Here is a 25,156-nt window from a genome sequence, read left to right on the forward strand (position 1 = left end):
CCAAATTACCTCGGTGCACCTCTACCCATCCCATACCAGGAATGGGATGAATCACTTTGGCTGGATCGGTGTCGGACAGTAAACTTGGGCCAGTTCAGCAAGATCCGCAACTCAGTTAAGCTGAGGTGGTTCCGGTGAAACCGTCCTCTGCGGACAAGCACCTTGTTATCGCACAGCCGGGTTGTGGGTTGGACTGCAGTTCGAGGGGTGCTATGGTTTCGGGGTGTTTTGTGGGGTGCGGGAGAAGGAGCAAGATCTTGCAAAGTTTGATGGCATTCGGAGGCCAGCAGACTCTCAAGCAGCGACGCGGCCCAGGGGAAGCCCCCCCCTCCCCCCAGCGGCTCCTTTTCAATTCTCCCTATTGCGAGAGGGGGGGAAGGGGCAAGTTACTGAGAAGGTATTTTCATAGCCTCACAAGGGTAGCCTTCCAAGCTGCTGCTGCTTTGCCTCTGTGCGAAGCAGATTAGCCCCTTTGGATGGACTTGGTGAAGCATCGCGGCGAGGAAAATGGCTCAGTGTTTGCTTATGAAAAACCATGTAACCGGAAAAGGGGGTGGAGGGTGGGTGGAAATCGTGGTAAGAAAATAGCATCAACTTCTGGAGCTGTTGGCCAAGCAATTCTTTTGCTGACTGGCTGAAGGTCTCGAAGGATCCCCACCTCTAGCTCCCTCGCATGTCCCCAGGATCCTTGAGAGATCCTGGGGACAAGAAGAGACATGGGGAGGGGGCATAGGCCCTCCCCCCCCAGCCATTTCTGTCATGAGTCCCGAACATTTTTAAGCTTATGAAGTAGCATTTGCTTTGGCAGGGGAGGGTATAATACCTTGTCAATACCGGAGTCCTTTCTGCTCTGCTCATCCTCAGCTAGATGCCCACAACTTCGTGGGTGCTTCATAAGGTGCCATCCAGAAGCCACTTAACTCGCGAGTAGCCTCGCTGCTTTAAAGAACATTCTCCCAACTCAAGTGGCTGAGGATGGAGGGCTCAAGCCGATCCAGTTTTTGACGGTTTTTATTTTTGTTCCTATTAAAACCCGCTGGGCATATTATTCATCACACAACCCAGCCAAGCCAAATGCGTGGGGGGGGGGGAGCAGAACCACAGGCTCATCACCAACTCAATTTCGAAATATTTTGGACATTTTCATCTAAGTACCAATTTGGTTGGTCCCGGGGCGAAAGAAAAAAAGAGAGAGAGGATTTGGAGAGAGAGGACATGCAAGGATTCGGATTCGGGGCGTCAGTGCATTGTAGTCCATAGGGCAGGAATAAACTTCAGTCCAAGGACTTAACTGATCTGAGGATCGCCTTCAACTTCAGGATTTCGTCTCAGTTACAGGAGGGATCTGGTTAAGGTTCATAGAAAGGGGTTTTTACGACAGGACTTTGGCTTATCTAAGTTGTGAATCGGGCCAAGAGGCCTATTACTTTGCTTCATTCAGCCCAAAGGTTTCGGCTTAAGTGCGCTGTGAATTAGCGATAGGGATGGAGTCCCTTGTACCCGGAGAATCAGCTGCGACCTAAGCATGCATGTAGGATGAGAACCAGCCGTAAGTGTGGCGAACCTGTGCCATCCCCCAGGAGAAGTGCAACTTCTCGCTGTCTGTCTTGAGTTTCCCCCCTTTCCCCCCTGTGCTACTTGATAGCCCTTTGTGCCCCATTGATGTACACACCCATAATTAATCCTTCTTATTAATGCCTGCTTGCGGTACCCACGAGGCTCCTCCAGCCTATTTAGATTGCCTTGGTTGGTTGCACAAATTTAAGTGGGAAACGAGTTATAAACCTAATAACTGCTTTAAAGCAAAAAAATAATTATTTGATTATGGCGGAGAACATTAAGTCTAACTTGGCGGGTTTAAACCCCCCCCCCTTGGATTTACGTCCTGGGTTGCATCTGGGGCTCGCAAACCAAAAATAGCATGGGTGTGTATATTGTCTGTGAATTTGCGCGTACACACATATGCACGCGCGCATATACACACCACATACAAATGTCACAGCAATGATGGAGCCCTATTTCCCTTAGCTCTTTTCCCCCTCCCTCCCTTGTCCAAGGATTAATTAATTCCTAAAACATTTGCAAACGGGAACTCGGGAATCAGATTTGGGTGGGCTCAGAATTAATTGAAAACAATCGTCGCTGGAGAGCTTTCTATATTCGCACGCGCGGTTAGACCCACCCCGCTCCCCCCGTCTTCTTCCTTGGGTGTTTTATTTGGTATCTGTTTAGTTAGGAGCTTCAGTTTAGCTTTTAAGAAATATTTGTGTGCTTCTGATTATTATTATTATTTTATTTTATTTCCAAATGAAATTTAAAAGGAATAAAGAAGAAGGATAATGGGGGAGGGAGAAATGCAACAATAACACCCACGTTGTCACCCCTTCCACACTTTAAAAAAATGCTACCATATTGTTGGATTACTAATTCGAGTTAATATGATCTTTATGGCAACATAACAGTGGATAATTGGCCCTTTTTTCCATCGCCACAATGTACATCACAATCGCTTTATTATTTAATAACCTCAAACGCTTCGTTGGATTGGCCCCGACAGAGAAGACCTTTTCTTTCCACGCCGTGTTGTTGGGAAAGAACAATGCAGATCTAATTGTGGAGATTTCAGAAAGTTGGCTCCTGGAAGTGACCAGCTTAGATATGGACGCTCCAGCAGATGTCCGCACTTTCCCCTGCCACAGACCCTCCGGCCCCTCCTCCCAGCCGGACTTATTGGAGATTTTTTTTTTTGTTCTCACATCCTAGCAACAACCTAAATCTTCCAGAAGCAAATACAAACACCCGCCCCCTTTCCCTTTTTGCCTGGTTACTCCACAGCGTTTTTGTGCCAGCAGAAAGTAGAAGGGGAGAGCGAAATAGTGCCCGGCCTTAAAAGCAAACAAAAAACCAAACCCCCGCTCTTAATTTTGCTCTTGTTAAAAACTGTGGGTTTCCCCCACTCCGCATCTCTCTCGTTTTCTATCTCTCGCACCGCGTGTGTGTGTGTTTCTGCGGTCTTTGATTATTCCGCCTGACCTTGTTTATCAAACCTGAGAGCTTCATTCTGACGACGCTTCATTCGTCGGTAGCAAATGCGGGGAGTTTTTGCTTTGGTTAAGTTCGGTTTCCTCTACAGCATGGCACGTACCCCGACAGGCAGCCGGATTCGCTCAGGCGCTCCTTACTGAGGGAATCTCGCCTCCTTGTTCATTTCACTACCTGTTAGTCAATTTCTTGGGTCTGGGAACAGCTGCGTGTCTCTCTCTCTCTCTCCTTTCGCAATTCGGGTGAAACATAGTAAACTCGCAACAAGGTGCGAGATACTAATGGACAGTGAAAAGGAAAAATAAATAAATAAACCCTCAACCACCTGCTTTGCACCACTGGGCCTATCCTCAGTATTTACCTCTAGTTACATAAAAATAACCCAGGGCCGTGATTTGATTTGATTTGATTTGATTTTCCAAAAGGCACGCTAGTCGTCTCTTCACTCCCATATTTCCGCCCTTCATTTATGGAAGCAGCAAGTGGACCAAGTTTAACTGTTTGCATATAGGAACTGGTCCAGCCCGATTCAGAAGAATCCAGTTAAGTCAGACGCCTCTCGGGTCTGAGCCTATAGAATTGCAGGCTGCGACCTGGCATAAACTGCGGTTCTATGCCAGCTTCTCGGGGAGTACGTCCTCTTGGACTCCGTAGAATTTACTTCCGAGTAAACATGCAGAGAGTAGAGTAGTAAGGTCTTTGGGGATTCAAAGCTGCAAGCCGAAACCCCTGGAAGTGTTTACTTGGAGGTCAGCTCCATTCAAATAGATGGGTCTTACTTCCGAGTAACCGTGATTCAGCAGATAACTTAAGCCAATTCGGCTTCTAAACTAATTCGGAAGCTGGACAGTAATGGGGTTTAGGACTATGAGGTGCCAACTGGATTGTGGATCTGGCTGCCTTCCCTCCAAAAACTTTGGGGATTCTCAGTTCTGGGACTTCTCACTTTTGGGCGGCTTTGAGTGTGCCTGGAGTCCCAGCCTGTTTGGGGAAAACTGAGAGGGAGGGAGGGCCACAGGTCAGCATCCCCCTCCTCCAATTCCCATCCATTGCCACCCCTTTAAATCTAACTCTGCTGAAAGGAGTTTATTTAGAAAACTTTCCCCCAACAAGGGCTGGGAATAATGCAGATCCTCCGCCTGGTCTTGTTGGGTCTCCCCCAAGCGCTCAACAATGCGAGCTTTGATGCGCTCCGGAGTTCACTCAGTAGGAGATTAAAGGGTGATGTAGCGCATTCTTCTTCGCCAAGGGTGTAAAGAGCTGAGCTAAACAGGCGGCCAGAAGCTCCAGCTCCAGCTCTCCACCGAGCAAATCCATTGGATTTCCTTCGTATTCTCCTTCCCACTTGCCAGCACAACCAGTTTTTGACCCGGGGAAGATCGGTTTCTCAAAGGTCCCCCCAAATCCTCTTCCTGTCACAAAAACAGCCTCATCGGCAGTTCTCTCTCAAAGCCTAAACTGGCCGATGGATCGTTCCAGACCAACACAATCATCTCTCTCTGGTTTTTGGCACACCCGCTTCCCTCCTCACCCGCAATTCATTTTCCTCTGAAAAAATACATTTACCTTAGTTTTTTGTTTTTTTTTAAAGTTATGTGGAGAGCAGGATTTAAAATCGACCTAATCCCGTGTATCTGGAAGCAGATCCCAGTGATTTCAACGCAACTTTCTTCCGTGGAACGGATGAGGTGTCAGCTGCCTGGAAGATATTAAACGCACTTCCTCGAAAGTAAATGCCACTTACATCAAGGAGACCTGATTCCACATACATATCTATGGGGTGGGGGAGATGCCAAAGGCAGTGCTGACAATGGGTGCCTACGCTGAAAAGACCATTTGCAAGAGGTTTTGCGCCGGCTGAAGAGAACTTCTCTCCTTCCCTGTCTTCCCTTTCCCCGCCCTTCTCCTAAATTGTTGTGAGGTCTCTGCCGCCGTACGAAGGGTTAATGAGTCCCTAACTGCTACGGCGCTGCGGAAAGAAGTGGGGGAAGTGTGTCGGGGGGGGGGGATCATGCCGCAAGCTTCTAAACAAAACGCTACGTAATCACTGAAATTGACATCTTTGTACACGCCGCGCTCTAGTTGGGGGCTTCTTGGCGGGGACTTGTTTTTGTTTATTTCGTGCTTCGATGATCCCAGATTTGGGAGCCGAGGGGGTGTGGAGGCAGGAGGGAAGCGCGGGCGGGGGAGGGGGGGCGACACTTCCTGCGGCCACACCCTTTACATAATGAGCTGATTTCCATATCTGCGCCTCCCGCGGCTGTGAGAAAATCTTCGCAGGGGCTTTGCAATGTTCCGATACGTCCCTGCGCTCTCTCGGTCTCCCCGGCGACGGCGGCAGCTCGCAGAAGTAAGCGATCTATTGATCGCTCCGCTGGCACTCAAAGGGGGGAAAGATATATGTTGATCTTGACATCTCGCAAGCTGCTGGGGTTTGGGAGGAGAATAAACCAAATCTAGTCTTACACAAGGGAAGGAGCCTTCTCGGCTTTCCAGCTCACACGCGGTCCCTTTTTCTCAGGATCGTTTGTCCCATTTCCGCGCCCCCTCCCCGCTCTCTTTCCCATTCCATCTCCCCAAAGTGCGGATCAAAAGAAGCAATTCAGCCTCTTTCTTTCTCTGAGCAGGAAACAACAGGACTAGGATCTTGAGCGGAGGGTGGGTCCTCCTAGTAGAAGAAGTTTATGCATATGCTGAGAAGTGGAATTCGGCCTGAGTGGAGAGAAGGGCAATTGGGCGCTTTAGGATGGTACTGGAGGCTGAAGCAACAGCTTCTAGGCAGGCTTACTTGGGCTTTCCTCCCATTGAACCCAGTGGGGCTTACTTTCGAGCAATTATGCACAGGAGCGGGTGTCAGGCTCCATTGGTTTCAATGGAGCATACATCCAAGTGAGTGCGGTGCAGTTAGAATAAAGGGGTTAGGGAGAACTTCCCGAGAGAAATTTTTCTGTCTGTAGGACTTCAGCAGCAGACCCTAAAGGGGAGGAGAGGAGTTAATGGCAACTTATAACAAAACTGAGGTTAGATGGGAAAGCTAAGGAATTGAAGAAAGGTCATGATCCAGTCAAACTTAAGCATTTCTTCAATCTGTGATCACATGCATATTTACTTGGGAGTAAATCCCATTGAAGTTAGTGAGACTTACTTCCGAGTAAGCAGGCTTAGCCTCTCCCTGCAAGTCCCATTAGCTGCAATGAGCGAGTCATGCACCTAAAGTCAATGGAATTTAAAAGTGTGTAAGGTTGGCTGAATCATGCCCAAAATAGTATATCCGATTTCTCAGCATATTTTAACCAAATATTTCAGACGGTTTAGATCCACTGACTGTAATGGGACGCCATTTCTCGCCCCCTTTCCGCGGGGTACCAGGCTTATGCCTTGGGTAGATGTGGGGGGAGAGGGAGGGAGGATTAGGTAAAATTAGCAGAAGTTTATGCAAGATGTAGACGGGAATGGCGCCACGTATAGTATAGAATGCCGCCAGCACTTCAGTTAAATTGGCTTGATTTTAGCCTTTTACATCCAAGGGCCTAATAAAGAACTTCACATGAGAATCGATGTGATTGGTTTCAAGGGAATTTTCACGTGATGTACTTAATAAGCAGATTGCCACTCGGTACCATCAATTTCAGCCAGCGGTTTGCAGCAAAGTTCTCAGTTTCAACGGATTGTGTATAGTTATAAAAGTAATTTATGCTAGTGTAGTGCCATTTATTTCAATAGGGCTGCACCAGTGGAACTGGATTTCTGAGCTGAAGAGGGGGAGTAATATGGGCATTTGAATGAATCGTAGGTTGCGAATCAAAGCTTCTTATCCTGTGACTAATGGCTGGACTGAAGCCAATCTTTAGTTTCGCTGACCTCTGCTGGACCAACTCCCCTCCCCCCACCCGGAAGCCGATCTAGCTAACGCGAAGTTTTTATTTTAAACTGATTTAGGCCATGATTCTCGAACGATTTCCTCTGGAGTGCCGCTAGTGGGCCTACTTTCGAGTAAGTGGGTTGAGATCTGCAGCCACAGTCTCGATCACTCCAGGGAGCAATGTGGGCTTAACCCCTAACGTTCCCTGTGGTAACTGAGCTGTAGATCCGGCTGCTAATCGTCTGGACAAACACCCACAGTCGTTTGTGGATCGGCGTCTTTGATGATCATCTCTTGCGCGCTGTTTCCCGCTTGTATTAATTTCCAGAAGAGGAAGTTTCTGGATTGCTCCCAAGGTCCATATTTGCAGAAATGCATTGGGGTTGCGGGGCTGGAGGGTGGTTCTTCTTCTTCTTCTGTTGCTGCTTAAAAAAAAAAAATTCTTATCAGAACAAGATGTATAAATATCATCAAAGGGAAGAGACCCGGGTAACTCTTTGGAAAAGCAAAAGAGGAAGCTTAAGCGGCTTTTTCGCCTGATGATTTGTAGCTCCGCCAGGGGCTCGCTGGCAAACACCCTGCAGGTGCAAGCTGTAACATCGCCATCCGGACTTTTAATGTAGATTACTCTGCAACTTGTTTGATCGGTCCTTTGAACCCCCTTTACAATTGCCTGTGACGAAACGCCAGGCTGGTTCTCCCCTCTCCCTTTCTCCCCTCTTTTTCCTTTGAATAAGGCCTTAAGGGTAAGTCCTCGGGGCTTTGAAAGATCTCCAGTATATATTTTTTTAAAAAGTTAGATTAACAAAAAAACCCACACACAAAAACAAAAAACCCACCCCAAAAATCTTTGGAACTTGGATTCGGCCGTCAGTTCGAGGCTTCAAGGGCCATCTCTTAAAGCACCGATCCATCTTTAGCCTGCAACTTTATTTAAGCACACACAACTTCTGTAAGGCCCCCCTTCCTCCTCCCCCAATGATCCCTTCCCCATCTTAAACACATTTAAATGGAGGCAAAACCCACACTAATTTCAATGGAACTGATTTCCATGTAAGTGCACTTACCATCAGGGTGCAAGGGGGGCGGGGCGGGGGAGGAAGGCTGCAATCCTATGCATACTTACCGAGGACGGCACCCCACTGAACTTAGTGGGACCTACTACCGGGACCTACTACCGGATAAAGGCTCACAGGATCGAGCTGCACTGTCGAATCAACGGTCAATAAATCTTACAAGGGGTGCCTCTTTGTGGGTCCCTTTCACACGCCACTGAGTCCCAACAGCAAAACTCTAATCGGTAGCAATGTATCTAGATTGCTCCCTCTAGCTGTAATAGTATGCTAGGAATGTTGAGGAATCGCATCTTTCTTCAAGCCACTATGAGAAACTCTAGGGATAGGGCTTGCCTCTGTGAACGAATTTGTCCTAGCCACATGTCGAAGTATTCCGTCAGAATCTGATTTTAGGCTGCTAAATAAACAGTGTGATACAAAACGAATGGCTGACATGAGGAGGAAAATTGCTCAGACTTGTCTCATTGAAATAAAAATGACGTTAGACAATTAAAGAACTTTTTCTTTTAGTCTCAATGGGACTACTCCGAGTAATTTTCCTAGTCCCTCTCCTAAACACTTTTGGTTTAGGATGTGCTGCGTTAATTGTTATGACTTGTGTTCAAATAAGTGAGCGTGTTCCGTTCCTAAAACACATAGATAGGCCTATATCAAAATTAAATTACTCCTGAATAGTCCTACTGAAACTAAGTAATTCTTTACAGGAATCGAATCTTTCTTCAGTCCACTATGAGAAGCTCTAGAGATAGAACGAATTTGTCCCATGTTCTGACACAATCTGCTTTTAGGCTGCTATATTAATCAGGGTCTTTGGAAGCAAGTTCCATCAGAATTAATGGCTGACATGAGGAGGAAAATTACTCAGACTTGTCCCATTGAAATTAAAATGACAAATTAGGTAATGTTTAGCTTAAATTCAATGGGACTATTCTGAGTAAATTCCCTCATCTCCATCCTATACACCTACGACTTGCGTTCAAATAAACTAGTGTATTCCGTTCCTAAAAACACAGGATGACATCAAGATTACATTACTCCTGAGTAGTCCTACGGAAACCAAGCAGTCCTTTAGAGTTAGTCCTGAGTAGCACTAGTAACTTAGCCTGGAGCTCAACAACTGTTTGGAAGGAACAGGGTTCAATCCTGTGTACACTCGCTTGGGAGCAACACTGCGATCCTTGGACTATCTACTCCGGAATAAGACTCATTATAAAATGAGGAGGGACAGATAGACTTGTTACTCTCGAATAGACTCTTTGAAATTAATGGGACCACTTATCATGACTGACTTGTCCAAGTTACTTCAGTGGGGCTACCTGTGAAATTAATGGGACGCGTTAGTCATGACTAATGTGTCCCATTCATTCCAGTGGAGTACTCGTGCATAATTCAGTCTGGATGAACCACGGGGACTATTTAGGGGTAAGCGGCTTGAGGCTTACAGGTTGAGGAGGCGAAATAAACTACAAGCATCACATGGGACCACAACCTATTTAGGCCGGAGTGCGTGGGGTTAAGCTGAATTTAGGTTGCGATCCCACGGCAGCAACTTCATTGAAATTAGGGAGCACATTCTCATATCTAGGGTTCTTAGGATTTCTGTCCCAGTCCGCTTAGATTCAAATACAAGGAAACTCAAATTCAGCGGTGTGGTGGATCTGCTGAGAAATAAATCCGTTTGAATTAAAGTCAGTTTTCTTGTTTAACTTGTGCAGCCAGAATCCCTGCACGTTTACTCGGGAGTAAATTGTACTGATTTAAGTAGGATCTTACGTATCTGTGGACAGGGCTTCAGGCTTAGGCTGCAATCCTAGGCACACTTATGGGAGAGTAAAACCCTACTGAACAGAGCAGGAGTTACTTCCGAGTAAATATGCATAGTGATTTACTTCCCAGGAGAGGTACATAGAATTTGCATCTCTTAGTCTGAGTTCTTGAAGTATTCTGGAACTAAAATATATTGACACGAGAGAAAGTTCCGCAGTTATATGCGCACTTAATCTGGGGTGCCCCATTGAAATCCGTGAACATGGACACAGGCTCGGGTTACATGTCTGACGCCTTGAGGCTCGTAGCAACAGAATCCACGGGGTGCTAAAATAAAACAAAACCAGAATAACAGAAGGACTGCAGGAATCCTGCGGATCTTCCCCTCCTTCGCCCGCCCCCCGTTTCTGCGAAGTTGACTGCTCGCCCCACCCGGTCAGATTTGCTTGATCCGGCTTACTGCCCCCTCTCTCCCCAAATAACTACTGAACTCTGAGGCCCTTCCAAACGCGGACAAGCGGCGGTTTGTTTCCATCAAAATAAACTCGGGCGAATCAATCCCTCCCTATCAAGCCGAGGACTTGAATTAAAGGCCCATTGGGGACACTTGAGGCGACAAAGGTTTACACAGAAATAAATGCCACATTTGCCTATTGCAAAAAGTTTCTCTCCGGACCTTTCTCTCTCACAACAGGGGAAGCCGCCGGGGGCGGGGAGAGGGACCCTCGTTTATTATCCAGCTGTAAGCAGAAGCAGCCCCTCTTCGCTATGGAGGGACACCCTCCGCTTCTCCCCACCCCCCTTCCTCTCTTTGGTCAACAGCAACCTTCTTTGTTCACCAGATCTCTTCCCCAGTTTTAAACTTCACTTGTGCATCCCACGTTTGTTTGTTAATGACGCGGTTACCATCTGGCTCGTCCTACTTTCCAAAAGATATAAATCTCCGCCTCTCCTCCCCCGCCCCACTTCCCCGTTCCTCCTCTTGGCCCCCCATCCTCCTCCTCTCCCCACCACACAAAGGTTTAATTCCTCCTCTTTTTTTGCCTCCCGGTTATCACTTAAGTCCCGCTCTAGCCAGAAGCTCTACGGTTTGGGATTCTTCCTCACGGTAATATCAAGTCCAGACCCAGTAATGTCTGGGTCAATGCCCTCTGTCAATTTCACATCTCTCCGCAGATTGCCCATTCGAGGAAAAGCGAACAGCAAAGCCCGCTTGTGATGGCATGCGAGCAGACCGAATTTACTTTCCAAAGCTCAGGGGCTTGGAGTTTGAGGGACTGAAGTTTGCGCTTCCACGCCCTCCTTTCCCTCTTGTTTTAAGAAAAGGAGGATGTTGCCTTTCAAACTGTTAGGAACAGACTCTCCAACCTGCTTTGAAAGGAGTCACATTCGCCTAACAACAACAACAGCAACAACAAATAATTAAAATACCTCAAAGTTATCAATGATTATTACTGATTTTCTTCCCACTCCCTTTTGTTTCCTTGTCCAGTCTTTAATTTGGGGATGAATCTTTCTCCTAGCCTGATCCTGCAAAGCGAGGCCGCGTTTGACATGCTTACCCGATTACAAGAGTGTGTGTTGTTTTAAAAAAGTAAAGGGTTTGGGGGCCAGGAGAGAGGAGTTGGGGAGAGAAGTTGGCTCGTGCTAGGCGTGCAAAACGACAAGTTTATTCGCTGTTTCTAACCAGAGCGGAATGAAAAGGCTAGGAAGGAAGCAGCTTTTTGGGACATTGAGACTACAACTCTAAATGGATTTCTTTTGGAGAAAGTTCCATATGGAATCCTTGGGATTTCTTCCCGGACCAATCGCGTTTAAGATTGGGCTCTTAATTAAATCAAATCTTAGTGCTTCATTTAACTGAGTTGGGAAGCAAATCTAGTGGCGGTGCCTTGAGCTTCTCCCTCCTGCTCTCTCTGTCAGATTTCGAGTGCCAGATTCCTTTAGAATCTAATCTACCGCAAAGGATCGCTCTCCTCTACACCCCCTGTCTTCCCCTTCTCTATGTGCAAGCACTGCTACAAGTAGGTTAGGATAATATGTGTTAAATATTATTATTTCCATGCTGAGTGACTGATGAGTAAAAGAGAGAATCTCCCCTCCCCCTCTTCATCTCCCAAAAGATCAGCCGAAGGAAAGAAAGGAGCCCTTTTAAAATGCAAGAAATAAACCTAAGGATTGCACACACGCACCCCGCCCGCCTTCTCCGTGATCAATCTGATATAAATAATTAAGAAAACTCACTTTCGTATGCGCTTCTAATTGTGTGACCGTACTGGGGGAAAAGGGGGCCCCTAAACAGTGATTAATTAATATCACACTGAAATAAGCTGTTTCCTGCTGAAAGACTCCGCTCCACCCCGATACAAAACTGATTATCAAATAAACGTGGAAGTAATTTTTATTGCTGCAAAATCGCGTAAGCTTTCGAATTACACAGAATTATTTATTGAGGAGAATCGAAAGGTGGGTGGAGGCTATGAGGAAGAGCAAAACTGAATGAATGAATTTAGAATGGATTAAAACGTTTATTGATCTCTGTATATATATATATATATATATATATATATATATATATATATATATATATATATACACTTATACACAGAGAGATCAATACACTCCATTCTCAATTCACCAAATGTGCTGGACAGTTGGAAGTAGCACTGGTTGCCCACTTGTGCCACTCTGGCTATCTGAAGACTTCTCTGACGTGCAGCTGCCTTTCCCTTTTCGTCTGATGAGGAATGTTGTGTAAACTCGAAAGCCTGCAACTTCCAGTGTGATATTAACTAACTTATCTTGGGCTACGAAGTTGCAGGATCTCGAGTTTCCTACAGAGTGTATTGTAATATAAATGTCCAAGTGTCTTTTGTTTGAGCAACTTCGTGTGGGAATTGGGAGTACAAAAAGCCCTTCTTTGTTGTTTTAACCTAAAAAGAGATGTTTGTGTGTGAGTGTGTTAAGAACTGCCATCCTTAATACATTTACTTGGAAGAAAGAAATCCATAGGACGCCTCAGCACTTAATTTATTGAAGGGAAGACATATCAGGGCTGATGTGATGGTCGCTCACAGGAGACCGAAACCAAGAGTTTCTCAATGGAGAGGCGAATTTCCACTCTGCACGTGCTCACGTGCACTTTGGTGGTCCTGTTACTTCACCATGTCCCAGGCCTGAAACAAGTGCCGCCGCTAAGCCTTGTAGAGCCCCCTAGTTGGAGAAGCTGCGGCGCTCAGGGCCGCTGTTGCGTTCACTCTTCTGGGGCCAACAAGTCAAAGAAGGTGTGTGCTCAAGCATCCACGTATCTACGTCTCAAGGATTCCAGCCCACCCCCTTCCCTTTTAAAAGAAAATCTCTCTAAACCTCCTCCGAGTTGTTCGGAACAAATTGCGGAGGTCTCCAACTTTCAGGAGGGTTCACTTTTAATCACCGATCATTAAAATAGTTATGTTAAATATACTCAATTACATGCATGACTTACCCCACCCCACCCCCGACGGCCCTTTCTATTCGCCCAGCTGCTCCCCTATTCCTCGGCTATAGACACCAGAGGAACGGCGGGGGTTGGTGTGGGAGGGGAGACACCCTCGATTATGGCGAATCCATACATTTCTGGGGATTTCATCAGCCTAATTAAGGCTTTCCGTGTGGTCCCTGGACCTGAATGGGACTTTCCTATTTACTTTTTGAGCCAGGAGGAGAGAATGCCGGAATGCAACCAGGGAGAGAGGGACGGAAGGTGTGTGTGTGTGTGTGTGTGTGTGATTGTCTTTCCACTATTGATCCAGCGAGGTATTCGTCTGTAGGTGTGTCGATTTAACCTAAGAACAGGAAAATAGCAGTGAAAAATAAACCAACCCCCCCCAAAATCCAAGCAAGCCGTTTAATACCCGACGCAGGACAGCGGTAATCCTACGGGAAAGGTATAAGAAGGGCGGGGCATCCACTTGGAGGAGTCTTCGCTGGGTGCCAACTAGCCCACCAGGCCGTGGGAAAACAATTCCCTGCTGGAAGAGTGGCCACTTTGCGACTTGTCTCCAGCACTCAAGGCAATGGGCCCTCTCGGCTTTCTTAAGGGCTGGGGTTGCCAGCCCTCCTCGCGGCTTTTGCTGAGGCCAGAAGGGTGTTGTCCGGGAGATTAAAATCAAATCAAATCTGTTTCAGCAAATAAAAAGAGGAGGCCAGGGATGGCGATCAAAACGCCATCAAAACGCAAGCATTTATATAGAAGGAAACGTGTTCGGAGAGGAACCAGCGTTGGTCCACTATACCCAAATGTTTGAGGTGCGCTTTAACTTGATACCCGCCCCATTCTCTCGATTCAGTTCATAAGAACAGCCCTGCTAGAGTTCTAGAGTGCTCATCTTTACATCCATAGATAAATTGAAAGACACGACAATAAAAGGGGGAAACGTTGATTAATGCACTATATGTATCTCTGGCCGGTCCAAAGTTTTCCAGAGAGATCGGTACATACTAAAACTGTGTTTGTACACGCATATCAATATCTACTTGCCAGTCTTTCTCTAACAGTGCCGGCATCCCGATCCAACAGGGATATTATTTTACACAGAAATAAATCCACAAGTTTCAAGACAACCTCCTCCCACAGAAGGGGCACTTACGATGTCGCAAGTCAACTATCCTAAATCAGAATATTCCAGTAGGGCGATAGAGGGTAAACAAAAATATATGAACTGTCACGGTAAAGGAACTGGCAACTGATGGTGCAGGTGAGAGAGTGCGGGCTATTTCTTATTGACAAAGGACTAAGAGAAGGGAGACTGAGAGAATCCATTTACTCAGACCCAACTTCCTTAGCACTGCAGATTATACAGGAAAGGATACGGGGCACAATTCAACTGGAAGTTCTCTCAGGCAAATCTCATTAAAATAAATGGGAGTTGCCGAAAAGCTCAACCCTGGGGCAGGAGATTTTCCCAGCTGCACTGCGCCTTATATCTTTGGGAAATGTCCTAAAAGTATTCGATAAAATTCTATAGCTAATAAAGCATTGCTGACGTTATCAGAAATATTTCCTCCACCTTCCCTCAGACAAGCAGATCCTAACGAAAAGGAAGCCCCTGCTGCAATCCTAGAATTTAAGCCGGTTTACACCCAAACCTTTGCCTTGCAAGAAAGTTCCACTGGGAACCAGTGGGCTGGTTTCCCAAGGAGATGCGTTTAAATCAGTGTGCTTTGTTTCACCCACTTCCACTGAAAGGAAACCAGCCTCAGGGATCTTAAATCCTTCTGCATAATGATCGGACTGACAGATTGGACTCCAAGTGGATTTTTTCTTTCAATTTTGTTTGCTTTTTATTTCAATGCGCACATATTTGAAACACTGGCTAAATGATGCCCCCCGTCTGTTCACATAAAAGCTTCAGCTGCTTCGAATGCTCCGATCCGGGGCAAGAATGTTCCTTTCCGCCTTCACAGACACCTGTTGTAAGCCTGGAGAAACGGGCGGAGAGAGAAAGCGCACGCGCTCAAACTGGGATCCTAAACATCTTTGCTTGCAGCAGCATCTACTGGATTCGCGACGCTTACTTCCAAGTAGAGCTCTGGTAGTGAAACAACCAGATCAGACAAGCCAAGAGGTGGTGGTGGGGGGAGTGAGCGGGAAAACAGGGGGAGCGGGGAGGGAGACAGAATATTTATTCCTCCGGGAACTTGTTGATCCGGGTCCTCCTCCTCCCCACTCCCGCCAGCCTGCTTCGATTCTTCTTTCCCACATTGGACGGCTCTCTGATTTCCCGAAAGTGGAAGGCGCAGGAAAGACTTGAGATCCAAGCCCCAAATGATAAGCCAGGACACTGAAGGCTTGTCATGCTAATTTGGTGATGCTTGGTGCTGGGCGGGGGGGGGGCAGTACTGGAGACCCTTTCCCCTCTTTGCACAACATTGCTCTTTCTTTCCAAGCGGTGGGTGGAAATGACAGAGTCGGAAGAGAGAGCAATGCGCAAGCAAGCCAGAGGGCATCCGAATCCTGCAAACTGTTTCACTTAAAATGGAGGCTCCGGGGGAGTACAGGAGGGAGCCGATTTTAATCTCTTTCTTGTCCGAATTAATTGTCTTCCCATGAACATCCCTCCTGGAGAGGGATATTAACAGCCCTAGAAAAATCCGTTCGGATAAATAAGAGGAAAAAATTTCTCTTTTCAAATGGAAGAACATTTAATATTTTGTTTAAAAGTTTGCAAATCAGCCGACAATCTCATTAAATCCGGGTGCATTACATTAATCCGGGTGCATTAAATTAACGCACCCGGATTTAAACCGAGTCACAGGCAACTGGATTTACTTCCAAGTAAACACATTTAGGATTGCGCTCTTGGCACACTGGACTTCTTTTCAGTTCACAGCACGATAATAAATGCATGTATTGGGAAGTTGTGGGACTTCCTAGAAAGTAGACTACAAGCCTGTGTATTCTTACTTGGAAATTTGTGGGATTTACCTCCGAGTAAACATGCATAGGTCTGGGACCTACGAGTATAGCCAGGCATAGGCGCCGGCTGTAAAAGTGTTTGGGAGCGAGGCGTTTGTTACCCTCCATTCCTGAATCGTTTTACTTGGGAGCAATAGCTAATGGAATTGACTGCCAAGGAAAAGTGTTCCGGATTGGGATGTCTGTTTCAACGAAGCATAGGGACCATAAGCCAAGATCCTAGAGGCCGTTAAGGAGCAATCCTGAAACCACATATTCAGGAATATGAATATGTTCCTGTCATATCTGTCAGTGAGACTTCAAGATCCTCTTGGGATAAAGGGTTTGACGGGCTCACTGCCTTCGGGATCCTAGGACTCATGACAGCGTCGGAGTAGAAGGCTCTAGTCTTGAACACACTTACTTGGAAAGTTACTACTATCCAGCCCTGTTAAACTCTCGCTTAGCTGCCCTTTGCAGTCCGAATATCCCGGCTTTAGTGGCTTGTGAATAGCAGCCCGAATCAGAATGAGCCACAGAGTGTGAGGACGTCGGTTCAGCCCTCCTGGTTCAGCCCTCCAGAGGGCATTGCATGGAGAACAGGGGCACTCTCCGGACGTTTCCAGCGATTCCCAATGCTTGCGTGCCGTTGTGGTAGCACTGCTGTGGCTATGCAGGATGCGCGCAGCAGGCCTGGGTCAAGAAGCGCTTTGCGTCCTCCTCTCCAGCCCTCTTCGTTCTGAACCTCTCCCTAAGCTCAGACTCTCCAAGAACTGCTCCGGGTGCTCCACCGAAGCAAAGCGGAGCCAGAAAGAGAAAGAGGAGGCCGGGGAGGAGGGGGGACTTGGAAGGGCATTGAAATTTGGGGAGACTCAGTCATCGTTGCCCAGAATAGTAAATCGGGCAAGTTCACACGACGATCGAGTAACCGAGAGAACAAGAGGCCCATTTGAATCAGGTGGTTATCTTGCTCCGAGGTGGAGATCAGAGCTCCGTCCCTTCTGGCCTTCTCATTGTGTCCCCCCTGCTGGAAATGACAGCTCCTTCAGAAATAAGCAACTTTGTCCCTGGATGGGATTTCACCTCTCTTGCACTACACATGTCCCCATTGTCATTTTACAGCTCTGGCGAATCCTCTAAATTATAGAAGGGTCTAAGCCTGGCCTCATTAAATCCCTCCTCCTCCTCCCTCTCTTTCTCTTTCTCGCTCTCTTTTTTGAGAGACTCTCAGGATTGGCAGTGTATTACTGTAAACCAGGGGAGGGATTTGAATATTATCCAGATGCGAATTGAAGACAGGGTGGTACTTAAGAACACTTCACAACAGACAGACACACATATATATCCGTCCTCTGATTAGTTTTCATAGTTTATATCACACACACACACAGAGACACACACACACACTCTCTCTCTCTCTCTTCTGGCAGTTCTAATCTGATAAACGCGCAACAGTTTCCTTCTGTCAGAATCAAAGGATCATCTACCACGCAATTTCTTCATTCTTTGCTTCCAGGTCCCCATTGTTAAGGTAACAATCAAATAAAGATATGATCAAATGAAACTGCAGCTCCAGCAAAGCAAAGTTGTCCTTTCATCTGAGAGTTTCCTAATTTGAAGTTAAAAAGAGAAACGCACCAGCCTCTTCTCTTTAAGCATCGTGTGCTGAGGTACCACACCCCCCCCGTTAGTATTTAGTATTTATTTGGAATTTTAACCTCAGCTTGTCCCATAAACGCAAAGATAAACACTAAAACAGGCTTTATACATTTATATCTGGCTAACTGGGCAGAGGCACCTTTTTAATGCAGTGATTTTCTTTATTTAGCAGGGGGAGAGTAACTGGCCCTATCCACCCCCAGCACAGCACTTCCAGTGACTGTTGCTGGAGTCTATCTTATGTTTCTTTTTAGATTGTGAGCCCTTTGGGGACAGGGAGCCATCTTATATATTTATTTGTTGTTTCTCTATGTAAACCACTTTGGAAACATTTGTTGAAAAGTGGTATATAAATTCTTCTTCTTCTTCTTCTTCTTCTTCTTCTTCTTCTTCTTCTTCTTCTTCTTCTTCTTCTTCTTCTTCTTCTTCTTCTTCTTCTTCTTCTTCTTCTTCTTCTTCTTCTTCTTCTTCTTCCAGAGGGTTGTGTTAATCCTCACAACAGTCCTGTTAGGTAGGTTAGCTGAGATAAGTGACTGGCCCAGAGACACCAAGTGAGTTTCATCGCTGTAGGGGGATTTTAACTGGGTCTCCTGGTCTCGTCCAACACTCTGGCTTTAATAATAGACATTTCCCACCTTCCCTTCCAAGTTCACTGGAGATATAAAAACAAACAAACAAAACATGTTAGCATTGGTGGCAACTCAGAGCAAGTCTACATTGTGACTGAAGCATCAAATTACCAAGGTGATTTTGGAGCCTGCACCTGAAGGCCTTTGGAGGACCCCCCCCCCAATTAAGCATCATCATGCTCGGCTGGGTGACCACACCAACCGGGACAGACTAAAAAGGATTTGGGCCCCCCCAGGGCTGTGGAGGCCCCTGGACTTCAGCCTGGAAGACCAGTGGTAAGAGCAACTCTGCTTGAAGCACTATCACCGATCAAAAGCTACCCTACAGGTAGAGGTGTTTGATCCTTCTATGGAGGCCCTGCGTGCCAGTCACTGAGTTGACACTGGATGTCGCAGGTGCATGGATGCTTGAGCCCCTTAGGGCTTGGGTTTTGGCGACGCTCCAGCAGAAAGGAGCATCCTCAGATCTCCAAGTGCGCCATGATGTCCTACTTTTGTGCATGACTGACATCTTTAAGAGACCATCTCTGTGGGTCTGAGAGAGATCATGATCGTAGGACATGGGGTGTAGTCATCGGAGACCCTAGGTGGGTCTGAGCCGATACTTTGGCCACCACCTTCTGCTTCCCTGCCAATAGGTAAACGTAAAGTGTGCCATTCAGTCGGTGTGTCGACTCCTGGCGCCCACAGAGCGCTGTGGTTGTCTTTGGTAGAAGACAGAAGGGGTTTACCATTGCCTCCACCCGCGCAGTGTGAGATGATGCCTTTCAGGATCTTCCTATATCGCTGCTGCCCGATATAGCTGTTTCTTATAGTTTGAGAACCATTCCAGCGGGGATTCGAACTGGCAACCTCTGGCTTGCTGGTCGAGTCATCCCCCCCCCCCCCGCGCCTAAATGTCCTAGGTGATGAGATTATCCAATAGTTGTTAACTCCCGGCGGTGCGAACAACCAATCCAGGGCCGGAAGTCCCCTTCCTCAGCCAATAAAAAGTTCGGCTTCCCCAGCCGTGTTCTTTGCCTAGCCTAGGGTTGGCTTCCCTGTCATAAATTTCTCATCGAACATGGGTGCCTTTAAATATTCAGATAACAACAACCAGGTGCCCGCTGAACACTGCGCATTAACTATGAATTAACCTAGATCCCTTTCCACAGGCGCACAGGATCACGATTTCAAAGGCAGCAACCTTACACCCGGGCTGAAGTATTCCCTACTTAAGCCCTAACACACTCTGCACGTTTCTCTTTATACAGGGCGAGATTTATTTATTTTTTCAAATTACAATAAGAAATACGATGCATGACATTTTTTAAAGGATTTAATAACCGCTAGCTCGGTTTCCCAACACCTACGGAGTTCTCTATATCCTAAACACGGTCGAGCCTTTCTGTTTCTCAGACTGTTCTGGAAGCTTGAACTCAATGGGACCGCCCGAGTAAGTAGAGAGAGATTTAATATCCTTTTAAGGTCTCTGTTTCACGTAGCCCTACTGAGTTCAGTTCCAGCCCTACAGCTTCATTCAGTCTTGGGCCGCCTTGTCGTTCCTCTCACCTGATCTCTGTAGGGGACAGAAATTTTGGGGCTTCTTCTGACTGCACTTCCAATTTCTGCGAAGCTGTTTATTTGCGAATTTCTTAAAGTGTTTCGCCAGTTTCCCTCCATTCTCCCACACAGTGTTCCTGTGCCTTTTACAGCTGCATGACTCGAAGAATTAGAACATAAGAACAGCCTAGCTCAGCTGTATCAGGTCCAAAGCCTATCTAGTCCAGCATCCCGTTTCCTACAGTGGCCCAAGACCTCTGAGAAGCCCACAAGCAGGAGGCGATGGCATGCCGTCTCTCCTGCTGCTGCTCTCCTGCAACTGGTATTCAGAGGCATCTTGCCTCTGAAGCTGAAGGTGGCTTATAGCCACCAAACTAGTAGCCATTTATATGCCTATCCTCCATGAATTTGTCCAAGGCCCCTTTAAAGCCATCCAAGCTAGTAGCCATCACCACATTCTGTGGTAGATAATTCCATAGATTAATTATGTGCTGTGTGTAAAAGTACGTCCTTTGTTGAACCTAAATTTCCTGGCCATCTGTCCACATTCTTGACTTCATGCATACTTGTATACACCTCTATAAAGTTTCCAGTAGTCTCCTGTTCTCTGAACTAATTATCCCCACATTTTGTAGCCTTGCCTCAAAGGAGGATGCTTCAGGCCCCTGATCATCTTGATTGCTCTCTTCTGCACCTTTCCTAGTTCTACAATGTTTTTCTTAAACATGGTGACCAGACCTGTCTGCAGTACTCTAAATGTGACCACACCATAGATTTGTATAAGGGCAATATACTTCTTTAATTTTTATTTCCAATCCTCTTCCTGATCCCTAGCAAGGAATTTGCCTTTTCCATAGCTGCCAGGCACTGAGCTGACACTTGCAATGGTTCACCACAACTCTAAGATCTCTCTCTTGGTCAGTCACCAACAGCTCAGACCACATCGGTATATATGTGAATTTGGGGTGGGGGTTTTGCCCCAATATGCATTATTTTACACTTGCTTACATTGTACCACATTAGCCTCTCTTTTTTTTTTGCCTACTCCCCCAGTTTTGAGAGAATCTTCTGGAGCTCCTCAGAATATGTTTTGGATTTTACTACCCCTAAATAGTTAGTGTCATCTGCAAATGTGGCCACTTGGCTGGTTACCCCCACTTCTAGATCATATGTGAATAAGTTAAAGAGCACTCGTCCCAATACAGATCCTTGGGGGACTGAACGTCTTACTTCCCTCCATTGTGAAAACTGACCATTTATTCCTACCCTCTGCTTCCTGTTCCTCAACCAGTTACCAATCCACAACTGAAAGATTGGTAACTGTCTCAGTCCCCTTATCCCGTGACTGCTAAGTTTACTCAAATGCATTTGATAGGGAACTTTGTCAAAAGCTTTTTGGAAGTCCAAGTATACTATGTCAACTGGATCACCTGCCTGTTATCCACATGCCTGTTCACTCAAAGAATTTCAAAAGTGTAGTGAGGCAAGACTTACCTTTACAGAAGCCATGCTAGTTCTCCTTCAGCAGGGCATGTTCTTCTTCTATATGTTTATCTATTTTTTCCTTAAGCATGCTTTCCATCAATTTACCAGGCAAAGTAGTTAAGCTAACTGCCCTGTTGTTTTCTGATGTCCCCTGGATCCCTTCTTGAAAACTGGAGTAACATTGGCTACTTTCCAGTACTCTGGTGTGAGCCTGATTGTAGGGAGAAGTTACATATTTTTGCTAGGAGATCAGCATTTTCACATTTTTGTTCCTTCAGAACTCCTGGGTGGATGCCATCTGGCTCTGTCAACGTCAATTTTTAGTTTTCCCTTGTCATCTCAAATTGGCCGAGTTCTTCAGCCCCTAAACCTGAAAAGCTCAATTCTGGAGAAGGTATATAGTCAGTATCCTCTGCCAGTGAAGACAGATGCAAAGAACTCATTTAGCTTTTCTGCAGTCTTCTTATCCTCCTTAATAATCCTTTCCACACTCTCGTCATCTAAGGAGCCAACGGCCTCCCTGGCAAGTTTCCTGCTTCTCCTATATTTAAAGCAGTTTTTGTAATTCCCTTTGGCACTTCGAGCTATATGCCTCCAACTCTCTCTTTGCATTCCTTATTGTCTCCTTGCATTTCTTTAGCTAGAGTTTATGTTCTTTCCTGTTCTCTTCATTTGGGCAGGACTTCCATTTTCTGAAGGAAGTCTTCTTCTCTTTTATAGCTTCCCTGACTCTACTTGTTAGCCAAGCTGGTGTTCTCCTGAACTTGGTGGTACCTTTCCTCCTTCTCGGTACACATCCCAACCAGGAGTGTAGTGGAGAAGGGACTTGAAGGGATGGAGTGTTGGTACTTCTTGGCTTCTCTGGCTGTTGGGGTGAGCATAGGCATGGGGACCATCATGGAGAGCATCTGCACTTCTGAATTTGCAATGACATCACTGATCCTAACTGAGCTTCTATTATTGTGGTTTTGAATAAGTTCCATGCTTTCTGGAGTGATTTGACCCTCCTGGCTTCCCCTTTCATCTTCCTTTTTACTAGTCCTTTCATTTTTGAGAGGTTTCCTCTTCTGAAGTCCAACACATCTGTCTTGGACGTCCTTGGCAATGCTCCAGTCTCATATAAGCTGAACTGAATCATGCTATGGTCACTGTTCCCCAATGGTTCTATAACTCTTGATGTCTCACACCAGGCCCTGGGTACCACTCAGGAGTAAGTCCAAGATTGCTTACTCTCTGGTTGGTTCCACAACCAGCTGTTCTATGGCACAGCCATTTAGTTTGTCTAGAAATTTGGCCTCTCTGTCAATACCCATATGTGAATTTGCCTAGTCTAGGGTAATTGAAGTCACCCATTATTACAGCTCCTCTCTGATGCCTCTCTGATTTATTTCTCCAAATTCAACAGGTGCAGAAGACCCACCACTACATCGGTTGCAGAAAAAAAAGCAATGCAGTCTTGTTAAAAACTAGCAAATTTGTTTCAGCATGAGCATTGGGAGTCTGGAATCCACTTCATCAAATGCTTGAATAATTCATACTTCATGTATCTGACAACATGGACTCTCGTCTCAAAAACTTGTGGTGAAATAAATTTGTTGGTGTTTAAGGTGCTGCAAGACTGTTCTGTGGTTTTACCGCCCACTACTGCATCTATATCAGAGTGGGCGCAGCATAAGTTATTGAATTTCTGCCTGTTTGTAACATTTTTTTTAATTCCTCGGCTAGCGTGTGTGGGAGAGTGATGTTATTTTCTTACCTTTAGAGTCCCCTCCAGGAAACCAAGCAGGAGTTTAAGAAGGGGTGGGTGGGTACAATTCATTCAATGGAGGGGTTGAGTGCTTTAAGTGCACTAGTAACTTTGGAAACGGGATTTACCCAGTCGATGGTAGGCCCTAACGTCCAGGATCGAGGTGGGACAGCGGACGGTTACATTGATTCTTAATTCTCTGCTTGGTCTTAAACAATTCTTTGCTCTTAAACAATTCTCTGCTTGGTCTTAGACAAAATCTTAAACAAGATTTTAAACTCATCCACTCGGACTCAAGGACCGTGATTTTACTTTCTACTGCAGCCTTATTGACAGTCAGTTCAGTTGAAATCAAGTGGCCTTTACTTCCAGGAAAATGTATTTAAGATATGGGGTGTGTGTGGAGAGAGTGGATCGATTGATAAAGAGGGTTTGCAGTGGCTCATGCTCGTCTCCCTGGAATGCTGTTATTAATAGTTTTGTAAAGTAATCGACTAACGATTCCGCTGGGAACCCTTGGCAGATGGACGGGGGTCCAGAAGTTCGGCAGTGTATTCCAGAGCAGTAGCAACGGCAGCGGGGGGACCAGACTGCGCCTCCTTCTCTCTCAAAGCGGTTGGATGACAACCTGCGCCCGAGGGAGGGGGGCGATCTAAAGGAGAATGCCACGCGGAAGCCCCTTTGGTGTGTCCCCCCCTCGCCCCGCCCACGCATCTCTCCACTCAGATCTCCTTCACGCGGCCTCAAGCGTCCGGGCTGCCCTCTCCCCAACTCCGAGATGCCAAATCGCGTTACCGCTGCCGTCGGAAGCCCCTTTCGGATCCGTGACAGCTGAGTTTCCCCTATCGATTATGTGCCACCGCGCTTCATACACACGCCTCCGAAAGGCCGGCGCTCCAGTTTTAACGAGGGAGCCGGCCGGAGAAGTGACCCAACTTTCTGTAGGCCCTGGAAGCTGATCGATCAGAATTTAATGCGGAGAGACACCCCAGAGCCGGTCGCGAACCGGTCCGCAGCCGCGCCTGGCCTGGCTAGGCGAGGGCCTTGATGCCAGAGGTCAAGGCGGTGCCAAGGAGCCTGGGCCTGCACTGCGGGCCTCGTTTGGCTCGGGAACGCCGTCGGGCAGGCCGGCAGGTTCGGAGCGTTGCGGGTGTGTGTGTGTGTGTGTGTGTGTGTGAGGACCCCCAGGATGCCAACGTGGCCTCGCCCTTGCTCAGGTCCTCTTCTTAGAGTCCAAAACACGGCTCCTTGGACATTTCAAAGGGGTAGTCATGTTATCTCCAGTAGCAAAAACCACGAAGAGCCCTGTGTCCCTTTAAAGATGGCTACATTTATTATGTCACCTTAAGTGCCGCAGCAGGGAAATGCTTGACTAACAAGCAGAAGGTTGTCGGTTTCCAATCCCTGCAGGTACTATATCAGATAGCAGCCATATAGGAAGATGCCGAAAGGTATCATCTCACACTGTTCGGGAGATGGCAATGGTCAACCTCTCCTGTATTCCACCAAAGGAAACCACAGGGCTCTGTGGGCGCCAGGAGTCGAAATCGACTTCACGGCACACTTTACCTTTCCTTTACATTTATTCTAGCAGAAGCTTCTTTGTGGACTGCAGCAGGCCCTTTCGTCAGATGCACGAGGTGTTGCCCGCAGTTCGCAACCCCTATGAGCCCAGATGGCTAAGAAATACAAGAGGTCCGGTCTGTGACAGTCTCATTCATCTAGCATTACCTTACAGCGTAGTTGAGCTCTGGGGCCAAAGGGCTGCTGTTCTGGGACTCGCCTAATATGAGCAAAACGGAAAATACCTCCGGGTGCGCTCTTTCGTTGAGGTCAATAAGGTGGCCCCTTCCCATCTTTCCTTGGATCTCTCTCCAGGCATGGAGCAGGGATGTAGCTATAATTGAGTGG

General features: G+C 46.7%; 1 protein-coding gene and 1 long non-coding RNA gene across 26 annotated transcripts in view; one reads left to right on the top strand and one right to left on the bottom strand.

The window, feature by feature from the left end:
- SOX2 (SRY-box transcription factor 2) overlaps positions 1-25,156 on the top strand; it is a 724,618-nt gene that overhangs the window by 675,964 nt on the left and 23,498 nt on the right. The gene's annotated exons all lie outside the window — the stretch shown is intronic.
- LOC128349723 (uncharacterized) lies at positions 6,946-11,290 on the bottom strand. Its single transcript, XR_008318954.1, has 2 exons — positions 11,179-11,290; positions 6,946-7,329 (listed from the first exon to the last, which is right to left on the bottom strand). It is a non-coding gene; the product is annotated as an uncharacterized LOC128349723 (long non-coding RNA).

This window comes from Hemicordylus capensis, chromosome 3 (assembly GCF_027244095.1).
Source record: "Hemicordylus capensis ecotype Gifberg chromosome 3, rHemCap1.1.pri, whole genome shotgun sequence".
Lineage (NCBI taxonomy): Eukaryota > Metazoa > Chordata > Lepidosauria > Squamata > Cordylidae > Hemicordylus > Hemicordylus capensis.